The sequence below is a fragment of the Leopardus geoffroyi genome, chromosome C1 (genome assembly GCF_018350155.1).
Source record: "Leopardus geoffroyi isolate Oge1 chromosome C1, O.geoffroyi_Oge1_pat1.0, whole genome shotgun sequence".
Taxonomy (NCBI): domain Eukaryota; kingdom Metazoa; phylum Chordata; class Mammalia; order Carnivora; family Felidae; genus Leopardus; species Leopardus geoffroyi.
This window is the reverse complement of record NC_059328.1, coordinates 108,472,273-108,485,092: the sequence shown is the minus strand read 5'-3', so window position 1 is coordinate 108,485,092 and position 12,820 is coordinate 108,472,273. Positions and strand designations below refer to the sequence as shown.

Sequence of the window (12,820 nt, the reverse complement as noted above, 5' to 3'; positions counted from 1 at the left end):
GTACAGCTACTTTTGGAAGACAGTTTGGCAGTTTCCTGCAAAACTAAACAGACTCTTATCTTACAATCTGGTAATTACACTCAGTGGTATTTATCCAAACGATCTGAAAAGTTATATCCAAAAAAAGCTGCAGATGAATGTTTATAAGGGGCTTTATTCAAAATTTCCCAAACCCGAAAGCCAAGATGTTATACAACTGGTAGATGGATAAACCATATGTAGTTTATCAAGATAAAGGAATATTATTCAGTGATAAAAAGATATGAGCTATCAAGTCACAAAAGATATGGAGGAAACGAAAATGTATATTGCTAAGTGAAAGAAGCCAGTTATAAAAGGATTCCAACTATGGGATATTCTGGAAAAAGCAAAGCTATAGAGACATGAAAAGATCAGTAGTTGTTAGCAGTTGTAGGAGAGAAGTGGAGCACAGGGGATTTTTCAGGCAGTGAAACTATGTTGTATAATATTGTAATAGTGAGTAGATGATATTATACAAGTTTCAAAATGCCCCAAAACTGTACAACACATGGAGTGAAGCCTAATTACATATAGAATTTAGTTAATAATAATGTGTTACTGTCGGTGCATCAATGTAACAAATGTACCACATCAATTCAAGATGTTAATAACTAGAGAAATAATCAGTGAGTGATGGTAAGAAAAAATATGTGAGCTCTCTGTATTTTCTGTTCAGTTTTTATATAAACCTAAAATTGCTAAAAAAGATTAAGTATATAAAAAATTAAACCCCCAAATGCCCAAGTAACTCACAAAAAGAGTGGAAAAAGAAAATAGAGAAAAGGGGGAGGACAAACAGAAAAAAATTTAATGATGGAAGACTTACCCATATTATATCAATATTTACATTAAATGTAAATCATCTAATTATAGAAATAAAAAGACAGAGATTGACAGAGTGGATTAAAAAGCATGATACATATGCCTCCTGTCTGCAAGAAATTTTCTCCAAATACACCTGTAAGATAGGTTGAAAACAGACAAATGGAAAAAGATACATCATGCAAACACTGGTAAGAAGAAAGCAAGAAAGACTATTTTATAACAAAAAAAACTAGACTTCAGAAAAAAGAAAATGACCAGAGACAGAAAGAGACATTACATAATGATTAAAGAGCCAATCCCAAAAGAAGACATAGCAGTCCTAAATGTATATGCACAAATGAACAATATGTGAAGCAAATACTGACACAACTGAAGGAAGAAATATACAGATATGCAATATAGTAGAAAAGTTCAACCCTCTGTCAACAACTGATAGAACAACTAGATGGAAAATCAGCAAGGATAGCAAAAAGCTCTACAATGCCATCAACCAGTAGAATCTGATAAAAATTTACAGAATACTTTTCCCAACAACAGCAGTTCTTTTCTAGAGTGTACAAAACATACATCAAGTTAGATCACATTCTGGCTATAGAACAAACCTCAGTACATTAAAAAAAACTGAAATCATATAGAATATGTTGTGTGACCATAACAAAATCAAACCAGACATCAGTAATAGAAAGAACACAACAATCCAAAGACTTAAAAACAAATGAACACATGTCTAAATAATCCATGGTCAAAGAATAAGTTTCAAGGAAGATGTAAAAAAAATAACTAAATGAAAATGAAAATGCAACATATAGAAAATGGTGGGACACAGCTAAAGCCATGCTCAGAGGGAAATTTATAGCACTAAATGCACACATTAGGGAAAAAATAAGTCTCAATCTATAACCTAAATTCCATCTCAAGAACTTAGTTCAAGAAGAGCAAAATAAGTGTAAAACAGAAGGAAATAAATAATAATAATAATATAAATATAAATAATATATATAAATATAATAATAATGTCTAAGATAGAAGGAAATAAATAATAAACAGCAGAAATCAATGAAGTGGAAAACAAAAACAATAGAGAAAAATCAATAAAGTGAAAGAGCTAGTCCTTTAAAAAGTCAGTAAAATTGACCAAGCTCTAGCCAGACCGACAAAGAAAAAAGAAGGTACAAATTACTGATATCAGAAATGAAACAGGAGACCCTGCCAGTATCAAAAGGATAAGAATACTACAAATAATTCTATATATATAAATTTGACAACTTAGATGAAATGGAACCATTCATCAAAAAACACAAACTACCATACAATCCAGCCTTTATCCCAGAGAAAGTAAAACTTACCTTTATACAAAAACCTGTAATGCATGCCCATAGCAACTTTATTCATAATAGCTCAAATTCAAAATAGCTTAATATTCATAATAGATCAAAACTAGAAATGGCCCAGATGTCCTTCAACAAGTAAATAGTTACACAAACTGGTACATCCATCCAATGGAACAACAGCCATTGGTATATACACAGCTTGGATGAATCTGCAGAGAATTATGCTAAGAGAAAAAAATCCAAACCTAAGTGTTACATACTGTATGAATCTATTTATATAATATTCTTTAATTTTTTAAGTTTTTATTTAAATTCCAGTTAATTAACATACAGTGTAATATTAGTTTCAGGTATATAATATAGTGAGTGGTTCAACACTTCCTTACAACCCCTAGTGCTTATCATGAGTGCACTCCTTAATCCCCATCTCCTATTTAACACATTCCCCCCCCCCCGCCCCCACAACTCCCCTCTGGTAACCATCAGTTTGTCCTCTATAGTTAACATTCTGTTTCTTGGTTTGCCCCCCCCTTTCTCTTTGTTGCTTTTGTTTCTTAAATTCCACATATGAATGAAATCATATGATATTTGCCTTTCTTTTACTGACTTATTTCACTTGGCATAATACTCTCTAGCTCCAACCATGTTGTTACAAATGGCAACATATATAATATTCTTTTTTAAAAAATATGGAGCACTTCAGGAATTTATGTATCATTTTTGCACATGCTAATCTCTGATCATTCCAATTTTAGTATATGTGCTGCCGAAGTGAGCACTATAATATTCTTGAAATGACAAAATTATAGAGATGGAGAACAGATTAGTAGCTGTCATTGGTTAAAGAGGGGGCATGGTATGGCTATAAAAAAAGCAACAGGAGAGATCCCTGTAGCAATGGAAGTACGACATGTCTTGATGGTATCAATGTCAACACCCTGGTTGTGATATTGTGCTTTAGTTTTACAAGATGCTGTCATTGGGGGAAATTGGGTGAAAAGTACATGGAAGCCCTCTGTATTCTTATAACTTGTATGTGAATCCATAATAACTTTCCCCCTCCCCAAATTTAACTTAATTATTTAAAAAATCTTATCCCTACTCACTAGCTACTGTGAATCCTCAGGGTGCCCTTTAAGGAAGTGAGCAAATTTTGTCTCTATTTGCCATAAAAGAAAGAGAAGGCACACACAGACAGAGGCAAATCACACTGAGGACTCATGCCTGAGTGTTGAGCCTAACCATGTCCTGGGTAGCCATGACCTGGGGTAGAAGACTAACTTTTAGCTCTATGCTGCATGCACAACAATTCCTCTTTCTCCCACCACTTGGGGAGAAAACAGGGGAACCCACTCTTGTACTGCCACCTTGTGGTTTGCTGAAAATAAAAACGAACAGAATGGAATTGATCATGGGGTGTCTGAGTGAGACTGAGATGCTGGTTTTACAGATGGGGAGATCCCTAAAAGGCTGGTAGCTTGCTGGGGTCAAACAGTTAGTAAGCTATTCATTAATTCATAAAGGGAAAAAAACAGGAACTAATTTATGCTGTTGGGCCAAAGGTGCCAGGAAGGCTAAAACAGAGAAACAAAAAGTTCAAAATTCTTCATTAATCTGGAAAGCCAATTTCAAAATAGCCTCCTGCTTTCATCTGTTAGGGAAAGAGCCCCATGTGATCTGTTACCAACAGGGGGCAGTAAGGAACCCAAAATAGTTGTCATTTCATTGCAAAGGGCCTTGATCAATGCAGGTTATCCAGGGAACCTGGGAGTTATTTCCTGGAAATCCAAGGCTGTGTACCGCTGAACCAAATTGCACCCCCGGAGCACTTTTACCCACCTGCTGTACACACACACTTCCCAGTGTTACTCTATATGGTTTTTGATCTCCTACCGGTTGGGATTCATTTCTTTGACCATGAAAGAGCTGGCATACTAGGGAGGACTATAACTGAATCAGACACATGTCCTAGTTAGTTCTGCCACGAGTAGCTATGGTAATAGTGTCAATCTCTGAGTCTTCTTTTCTTCTTTCATAAAATTAGAGAAATGACAATAATAATTATTGAACCTATACCTTACACGAGTTTCATGACAGCCATATGAGGTAGGTACTATATCCTCATTTTACAGAAGATGAAAATGGGGCACAGAGAGAGAAATCAAGTAACTAGGTCGTGGTCACATAAGCTAGGAAGTGGTGAGTCAGGATTTAAACCCAGGCAGTTTGGCTCCAAGCCTGTGTGTGCCCATCCCTCTGAAGATTAAGAAAGGCAATAAAAGAAAATTAGTGTCCACAGTTAGCCCTGTATTAGTTGTCAGACTTGGAGCTTTGCAGTCTTTGGAGCCTTTAAAAGCATGTTCTACAAGCTAACACTGAGTGTGTGGATGAGTGGCAATGGGTGAGTATATGGACATGGTACCAGCAACATTTGTTGCACAGCTGCAGGCCAGGAGGTGCTCCTGGGCAGCCTAACAGAGGTGGCCCCTGCTCTTCGAAGGTGGACTACCATGAAGGCCTGACCCCATCCCATCAAATTGCACCATGGCCCCGTGAGGTACTGGTGCTCCCATTTTACACATATGGCACTGATATCCCAGCCCATTCTTCCTCCTCTACTCCTTTGTATCTTCTTGTAATCCATAATCCCAAAACAACAGGGAAATTCTTCCCTCTTGTAAGGAACTGGCAGAAAGACAGTCTCCTTTCTCAGTGACTCCTTTAGAAACCCCTTTAAGAACTTTGCAAACATTAGACAAAAGAGTTTTCCAGCAGTAAGACTGCAACTGTACCCAGTGGTCATGGGGAAGGGACACACAATTGGTATAATTCAGCTCAAAGTAGCTCAAAGAGGAAAGCTGGGAAATAGGAGGAGCCAAACTCTGGAGTAATTTCTGCTGACAAGAGGCTTGGGTGGGGGAACAAGAGGGGTTTTGCTTTAGGACAGAGGAGCTTGTGGGTACAGAGGTCAATAGTGCCAGGTTTCCCAAGACAATCTCAATTTCAAAATTTCATCTGCTGTCAATCACACACTCCTAGTTTTAGTACAAAACCATTTTTAGCTTCTAGGGCAAGTTCTAGACTGCAAAAGTCTTTGAAAGCAAGGCTTACAAACTGGGGTGTGCCTGGTACAAGGCTGGCATTTCTCCACATACCCGCCCCAGTTTCTCCCTGAAGCCTAGGCTCTGCATTTTGATAATCAGCAAAGAAAGACCCATTAACCCTTACCAACAAGGTAAACAACTTGAAATAAGCTTGAAGTCATTTTTAGAAAGCTAAGCCTATTCTCTCCAGAGAAAAGAATAGCAGTTCCCTTCCCGCTAGGTGCACTGCCTAGCAGAGCAGAGCAGCCTTGCAAGGCACCATCGCTCAATTTTACAGATATGCAGTTTGTGCTCTGCCAGGTTAAGTACTCACCTAAGATGAACAGCTGACAGGTGATGCACCAAGATCTGAAACCACATTTCACCAGTTGCTATGCCCAACATGTTTTGTGGATCGTGAAGGAAGAATTAACATCAAAGCCAGGGAGATAAGGTCTCTCCCTTTTTCTTGCTCCAGTGGTGGGAGAACTGTAAGGGAGTGAGTCAAGTTGTTTGATTTTTTTTTTAAGTTTATTAGTTTTTGAGAGACAAAGAGAGACAGAGCATGAGTGGGGGGAGGGGGAAGAGAGAGAGGGAGACACAGAATTTAAAGCAGGTTCCAGGTTCTGAGCTGTCAGCACAGAGCCCGATGTGGGGCTCAAACTCATGGACTACAAGATCATGATCTGAGTCGAAGTCGGATGCTTAACCAACTGAGTCATCCAGGTAGTCCCAACTTCTTTGATTTCTAACAAGAAGTTGCAGGGTCTTCCCAGGATCTGGGGGAGTAGACCTGAGTTTCCCAGATTTCTGGCATGAAGCATATCCTGAGGCAGGGTCCATAGGATTTGGAAAACAAATGATGAGATTGACAATTAGGTAATTATGGAAAATGCCTTAAGGTTAAATTGAGTTTTTTCTTAAAGACTTCTCAAAGTATCTGCACATTAGTGGGGATTTCAAAGCTCTGAGTATAGGAAGCTGAGGTTTAGAAAAGTCCTTTGTCCAAGGCCAGTGTAGAGCTCAGACAGCTGACCCACACCACAGCTCTCTCATCCGCAGGCTGGGTCCCTTGGGCCTCTTTATGAACCAAGGTCTTCTGTCAGTAAACTGAAGTGACTGTTATATGGTAATGTCTTTGGAGTTGCTCTTCCTTTGACATTCCACAGCTGCAGACCTGCTTCTAGGAAACCCCCACCCCTATCCTAATGCTTACTACAGTGTTACCTAGGACCTGGTACTTCCTCCTCAGAATCTCTGTTCCTTATTTACAAAGTAAGGCTGACAGCACTTGTCCTAGGAAAGCTGACAATTAAATGACAACCTGCATTTTAAAAAATTTTTTAACATTTATTCATTTTTGAGAGACAGAGACAGAGAACAAGTGGGAGAGGAGCAGAAAGAGAGGGAGTCACCGAATCTGAAGCAGGCTCCAGGCTCCAAGCTGTCAGCACAGAGCCTGACATGGGGCTCAAACCCACGGACCACGAGATCATGACCTGAGCTGAAGTCGATCGCTTAAAGACTCAGCTATCCAGGTGCCCCAAATGACAACCTGTATTTAGACACCTCACACATAAGTAGCACTCAAATAGTTCCCTCCCCCTCAGTTTCCATCTTGGAACTAACCCTGACTGCCATGACTTTGGGAGCTTGTTTAATTTTCTTTCGCTCACCTCAATACACGCAATTCTGAAAGGCTTACCTGGGAATGGATGCAGGAAAATAAGGACTATTCAAACATGAAGCAATGTTCTGTACTAGAGGAAGGAGCAAGGTCAGAGAGCCCCTTTTCTGCTTCCTCTCTAGGTCAGTGTCACAGCAGCTCATGGCCAGGAGATATATGCCCTCTGGCTGAATCAATCTCTGGGCCCACCCCTCTACACTTCGTGCCCACTTCTGCTTTTCCATCTTAACATGCCCATCCCTCCATCTGAAATATACCCCTTCTTGACTATCCAGTTCTACCAAAAGGCCTGTCCTATTCCCAGGGGACATGTTAAGTCTCACCTCTTCCATTAGGCCTGTCCTTACACATTTTGCCAACATTCACCTGTCCCATCCTCTTATCTCCTCTTTCTTCCCAGGGCTGGGAAGGAACATGAACAAAGGAAAGGCAGCAACACATATAGAAGAAACAGTCTCAAAGGCCAGTGATCTCTCCTGCAGAAGTATTTCTCCACTGTGCCCTTGTAGTGGAATGATGGAAGAGGATGAATATCGTTCTCAGAGGCAGGAGACTTCTGCATTGCACCAAAACCTTGAGCCTCTTCAGTGAATGTGCCCAGAAAGGCAAATAATAGAGCTTTTCAGTTGTTGCCAGGGCAAGCCTGAGAGCAAAACAGGTCCTCTTAGCCATGACTAGTTCCAGTGAGAGGGACTCACTGAGCTCCTTCTATGTGTGCGTGCACCTAATGTCCAAGAAACAACCCAGTTCCCAGCCAGAGCCTCTGGCCCTCAAGGTTAACAAGCAAAACACAGAACCATTTCTACCCTTTTCCTGCAGGGTTTCACTTGATAAGAAGTGGCCATTCCTCCGGGGAGGAAGGGCTCTGTTTGAGTGCAAATGCATCAACTTTCTGTTCCAACACAGAACATACTCTGCCGGTGCTCCCCCTGCCTCTCTGGCTTCCTCCCACACCCATATTTCTCCCTAACTGTGGAAGCCATTGTCCCCGCCCCCACTCCCTCAGGCAGCTTCTATGCTCTAATTCTAGACAGTCCTGGGGCATCTGGTCTACTGTGGCTTCAAGTGCTGTCTGTGTGCTCAGCACACCAAGCGGCTGTCACCACCTTCCTCTCTAGACCCACAGACCTAACTGCCTACCAGGTCTCATTACTTACCTCATAGACAACTCAAAGTCAGGTTCCAAACAAACCATCTCTCTCTGCCCCTTCTGTACTCCCTACTCACCAATCAGCCATCTGATACCATCATCAGCCCATCTGATGAGTGCAGAAACCCTGAGTGAGCCCTTCTAGACCTCTTCTCTCATTCATCCCACATCCTAGCTGGCTCCAAGTCCTGTGGGTTATACCTCCTGAGTGCTCTAGATATATCCTCTTCTCTGTCCCATTGCCACTGATCCAGTTGTATGCTCTCATTACTGGCAGCTTCCAAAGTACTTCTCAGGCCTCCAGCCTTATTCTTCCCACTCTGCCGCCAGACCGGTCTTTCTAAATCATGAATTAGACAGTTTATCACATCATCCTCTCCAACAAAACTCTATGTAGGCTGAATAATAACACCCATGGCATTCATTTCCTAATATTCAGGACCTGTGAATGTCACCTTTTATGGCAAAAGGGACTTTGAAGATATGATTATATTCAGGATGTTGAGATGGGAAGACCACCTTGGATTATCCAGGTGGGCCCACTGTAATCATCATGGACCTTCTCAAGGGGATGAAGGAGGATCAGAGGAGGAGACCATATGATGCTGAAAGCATAGATGAAGTGATGCTTATGAAGGTAGAGCAGGCCATAGGCCAAGGAATCTAGACAGTCACTAGAAGCTGAAAAAGGCAGGGAAATGGATTCTAGAATAAAAGTATCAGACACCAGAATAATGTGGCACTAGGAAGAGAGACAGTAGGAGTTATTTTATTGAGTACCATGTGAATGGCCACCTCTTTGTGTATAAGGCTGGTTCTAGGTGGAATGAGGCCATCCTGCTGTTGGTGGGTCCAAACCTCATCCAGATCCTACAGCAGGCCCAGTGTTTTTATTCAGCTCTAAAAAGGTTTCCCTGTTCAGGTCCCTGGACCTAACTTGGCAGGGATTTTAATCCACAAAGGAATGTGGCTGCCCAAAGAGCTAAGGTTATGTTAGGATGCATCAAAAACACAGCTAGTACAGGAGAAGAATGAGGTCAGTACCATATGCTCCTGGGCTAGTCAGGCCATAATAGACTAATCTCAGTTCTGAGGCCCATGCTTCAGTAAAAGACTGACAGATTTGATCACAGAATGGTGAATAAGATGGGAAAGAAGCTCAAAACCATGCTAAATAAAGAATGATTAAGCAACTGAGTTTGTTTAACTCCAAGGGGGGAAAATGGCTTAAAAGGCAGGAAAAAGATAAAGATCTTTACCTTTATTAACTATCACATGGAAGAGGAATTAGACGTGTTCTGTGTGTATTAGAGGAAAGAAAGAACATCCACTAGTGACAGTATTACAGGTGCACATGAGGAGAAGAGATCTGGGACTGTGATTGTGGGCAGCTCATGTAATACTGAAGGGCCAGATTTTTATCATCTGGAAAATAATGATAATGATGAGGAAGATAATGACATCACCTATCCCATATGGGAAGAATTACTTGAGATACTATTTCTGAGGCTCAGCACAGTCTTGCAATAATAACTGCATTATAAATGGTGAGGCAGTATTATCAGCAGGAGAAAGATTCTACTTAACACAAGGAAAGACTTTCCAGCAATTAGAGCTGCCCAACAGCATGTGAGTTGCCTCAGAAGGCACCTGCGAGGGTTGTACAAGGAAGGAGCACTTGAAAACAATTCTCTAAACCCCCACCCTCTACCCAAAGCCAACCTATCTCTAAAGGCCCAGTGCAAACATTTTCCTCTTTTGAGATGCCTGTTTATGACTATGCTAACCCTCTCTGAATTCTTAAAAATCTTAAATTGTGGTGATAAATTTCCTAATCAAACCCTTGTTTAAAAACAAGCTCCTCCTGTGAGGACAAGGAACACAACTTCGGTATTTTACAGCACTGTTTGAGTTCCACACATGACAGAGATGTTCAAGAAATGCTGGCCAGTTGACTGGTTCCACTCCCAGAACACAAAGCCATTTCATGTCTCTGCCATCAAATGGAAGGCATTTAATGCAGCTGCTGTCACTTATACCTCCCCACCTTTTAAAATATTCACTGAGGTATAATTTACATACCATACAAATTACCCATTTAAAGTAGACAATTGGATTTTTTAAAATAAACTCATCAAGTTCTACAACCATCACCACAGTCTACTTTGAGGATGTTTTCCCCCCAAAAGAAATCTTACTAGCATTCCCTATTACACATCCAAAAACATACCCTCAACCCCACCCTACCTTCTGTTTTTACAGACTTGTTAATTCTGGTTATTTCCTATAAGTGGGATTGTACATCGTGTCATCTTTGTGACTGGCTCCTGTCACTAGCCATAATTATTTTGAGATTTGTCCATGTTGTATGTACCAATAATTCATTCATTTGTTGTGGGAAGTATTCCATTGTGTGGATATGCCACAGTTTATCCTCTTGACTACTGATGGGCATTTGAGTTGTTCACAGGTTTTGACTATTGTAAATGAAGTTGCTTTGCATATTTGTGTACAAGTCTTTGTGTGGATGTTTGCTTTCATTTCTCTTAGATAAATGCATAGGAATGGAATTGCTGGAACATGGGGCAATTCTATGTTTAACATTTTGAAAAACTGCCAAACTGTTTTCCAAATTGGTTGCACCATTTTACTGTCCTACCAGGAATGTATTAGGGTTCCAACTTCTCCAGATCCTTACCAACACTTTTTTTGTGTCTATATTTTTTATTAGAGCCATGCTAGTGGGTGTGAAATGGTATCTCTGTGATTTTGATCTTCATATTTCTTTAAAAATATTTTTTGCATGTATTTATTTATTTATTTTAATTTTTTTTTCAACGTTTATTTATTTTTGGGACAGAGAGAGACAGAGCATGAACAGGAGAGGGGCAGAGAGAGAGGGAGACACAGAATCGGAAACAGGCTCCAGGCTCTGAGCCATCAGCCCAGAGCCCGACGCGGGGCTCGAACTCACGGAGCGCGAGATCGTGACCTGGCTGAAGTCGGACGCTCAACCGACTGCGCCACCCAGGCGCCCCTGCATGTATTTATTTTTGAGAGACAGAGAGAGACAATGTGAGCAGGGGAGGGGCAGAGAGAGAGGGAGACACAGAATCAGAAGCAGGCTCCAGCCTCCAAGCTGTCAGCACAGAGCCCGATGAGGGGCTCGAACTGACGAACCCATGAGATCATGATGTGAGCTGAAGTCGGATGCTTAACCGACTGAGCCACCCAGGTGCCCCTTGATTTGCATTTTTCTAATGACTAATGATGCTGACCAAATTTAGATGTGTTTATTGGCCACTTATACAGCCTCTTTGGAGAAATATTTATTCAAATCTTTTCCCTAGTTTTATATTTGGGCTGTGTTTTTATCATTGAGTTCTAAGGCTTGTGTGTGTGTGTGTGTATATATACACACATATTTATATATTTATTTTATATATTTTTTATTTTTACATATTTATATATTTTATTTATTTTTATATTTATATAAGAATAATATATATATATATATATATATATATATATATATATATATATCCTGGATATAAATCTCTTATCAGATATATGATTTACAAATATTTTCTCCCACTCTGTGTTCTTTTAACTTTCTTGATGGTATTTTTATGTTTGCAGCACAAAAGTTTTTCCCTGGAATAAGACGAAATTTGTATATTTCTTTGGTCACTTCTGCTCTTGGTGTTTTATCTAAGACACTACTGCCCAGCCCAAGATACAAAGATTTACTCCTATGTTTTTCTTCTCTAACTTTATTCTTTTTCAAAATTATTTTTGCTATTTAGAGTTGCATGAGATTCCGTATGAATTTCAGAATGCATTTTTATATTTCTGCAAAAAAATGTCATTGGGATTTTGATAGGGATTGCACTGAATGCGTAGATCATTTTGGGTAGCATTGTCACTTATAATATTAAGTCTTCCAGTCCATGAACACAGAATGTATTTCCATTTATTTTTGTCTTATTTAATTTCTGCCAGCAACATCTTACAGTTTTCAGTGTATAAACCTTTGGCCTCCTTGATTAAGTTTAGTCCTAAATAGTTTATTCTTTTTAATGCTATTATAAATGGAATTTTTAAATTTCCTTTTTGGATTCTTCATTCTTTCTTCTTTTCTAAATTAGGCACTTATAGCTATCACTTTCCTTTAAGCTGTAACTGCTCTAGCTGTATCCTGTAAGTTCTGGTAACTCGTGATTTTGCCTCTATCCATCTTAAAGTATTTTCTAATTTTCCTTGTGATGTTTTTCTTGATCTATTGTTTATTTAAAAGTGTGTTGCTTAAAAAAATAAACGTATGTTATTTAATTTCTACATATTTAATGAATTTCTCAAATGTCCTTCAGTCATTGATTTCTTAATTCCATTTTAATTGAAGAACATACGTTGTATGATTTCAATCCTTTTACATTAAAAAAATTTTTTTAATATTTATTTTTGAGAGAGACAGAATGCAAAGGGAGGAGGGGCAGAGAGAGAGAGACACACGCACAGAATCTGAAGCAGGCTCTAGGCTCTGAGCTGTCAGCACAGAGCCCAACACAGGGCTCGAACTCACAACTGTGAGATCATGACCTGAGTTGAAGTCAGACACTTAACCAACTGAGCAACCCAGGCACCCCAATCCTTTTACATTTTTCATGATGGTTTTATGCAACATGTGGTCTATTCTGGAAAATATTTCATACGCACTTGAGAA

The 12,820-nt window shown here is 39.7% G+C and overlaps 1 protein-coding gene and 1 pseudogene across 5 annotated transcripts in view; both read right to left on the bottom strand.

The window, feature by feature from the left end:
* Positions 1 to 12,820, bottom strand: part of ARHGEF4 (Rho guanine nucleotide exchange factor 4) — a 293,183-nt gene that overhangs the window by 263,298 nt on the left and 17,065 nt on the right. The gene's annotated exons all lie outside the window — the stretch shown is intronic.
* Positions 2,861 to 2,956, bottom strand: LOC123600198 (annotated as a pseudogene).